This window comes from Miniopterus schreibersii (assembly GCF_964146895.1).
Source record: "Miniopterus schreibersii genome assembly, chromosome: 14".
Classification (NCBI taxonomy): domain Eukaryota; kingdom Metazoa; phylum Chordata; class Mammalia; order Chiroptera; family Miniopteridae; genus Miniopterus; species Miniopterus schreibersii.
The window spans coordinates 41107031-41108572 of NC_138114.1; the positions used below are offsets into that span (position 1 = coordinate 41107031).

The following is a 1542-nucleotide window of genomic DNA, read 5'->3' on the forward strand; positions in this document are numbered from 1 at the left end:
CTGTCCGGCGTGGCTCAGCGGTTGAGCGTCGACCTGGGATCCAGGCGATCAGGGTTCGATTCCCGGTCAGGGCACATGCCAGGGTCGAGGGCTCGATCAGTGACTCTCTCATCATTGATGTTTCTCTCTCTCTCTCCTCCCCTCTTTTCCTCTCTTTGAAATCAATAAAGATATATTTAAAAAAAAAAAAAGAGTAAAACATTGGCTGCTTGAATTTGAGTTTCAACTTCTCGCTTTCCTCCCTGAACATGAACTTCAGCACCTGCACCAGCTTCTCCACAAACTACTGGACCCTGGGCTCCATGCAGTCGCCTGCCCAGGCAGTGGGCCTGGCCGGCCAGCGTGTAGCCAGCGTCTATGCAGGCACCAGGGGCTTGGGCTCCCAGATCTCTGTGTCCCACTCCACCGGTGTGTGGGGCAACTGGAGGTTGAGGGGCCTGGCTGCAGGGATGGCAGGGGCTCTGACAGGCATAGGGGGCTATCCAGAGCGAGAAGGAGACTGATGCAATGCCTGAATGACCTCTTGACCTTCTACCTAGAGAGGGTGAGAAGCCTGGAGGCTGATAATTGGAGACTTGAGAGCAAAATCTGGGAACACTTGGAGAAGGGACTGCAGGTCAGGGACTTGGGGCATTATTTCAAGACCATTGAGGACCCAAGGGCTCAGATCTTTGCAAGTTCTGTGGACAATGCCCACATTGTTCTACAGATTGACAGTGTCTGTAGATGACTTCTTGCTGCTGATGACTTCATAGTCAAGTATGAGATGGTGCTGGCCATGCGCCAGTCCGTGGAGAGTGACATCAGTGGTTTCTGAAAGGTCATTAATGACACCAATATCACTTGGCTGCAGCTGGAAACAGAGATTGAGGCTCTTGAGTTGCTCTTCATGAAGAACCACAAGGAGGAAGTAAATGGTCTACAAAACCAGATTTCCAACTCTGGGTTGACCGTGGAGTTGGATGCCCCCAAATCTCAGGACCTCAACAAGATCATGGTGGACATCTAGGCCCAGTGTGACGAGGACAGGCTGACTCAGAAGAACCGCAAGGAGCTAGACAAGTGCTGGTCCCAGCAGACTGAGGAGAGCACCACACTGGTCACCTCTCAGACCACTGAAATAATAGCTGCTGAGATGACATAGAGCTGAGATGTATGGTCCAAGCCTTGGACATTGACCTGGACTCAATGAGAAACCTGAAGGCCAGTTTGGAGAACAGCCTGAGGGAGGTGTAGGTGTGCTGTGCTGTGCAGATGGAACAGCTCACAGAATCGTGCAGCACCTGGAGTCAGAGCTGGCCCAGACCAGGGCAGAGTACATGCAGTAATCAAACACTGAATGCGTAAATAAGTGGAACAACAACTCTGTGTTTCTCTCTCTCTCCCCCTTCCTCTTTCTCTAAAAAAATCAATTAAAAAACACAAAACTTATCATGAAAATGAAAAAATAAAGGTATGGTCTATCATGCTAGAACAAATATGAAAAAGCAGTGATTGCTTACATTATACCTGATAAAATAAATTTCACAAACAAAATGTTAA

General features: G+C 49.0%; 1 pseudogene across 1 annotated transcript; it reads left to right on the forward strand.

Moving 5' to 3' along the window:
- The first annotated feature begins 248 nt into the window (after nt 1-248).
- LOC308566909 (keratin, type I cytoskeletal 18 pseudogene) lies at nt 249-1236 on the forward strand (annotated as a pseudogene). The gene has a single exon. The product of its transcript is annotated as a keratin, type I cytoskeletal 18 pseudogene (transcript).
- Nucleotides 1237-1542: the final 306 nt, after the last annotated feature.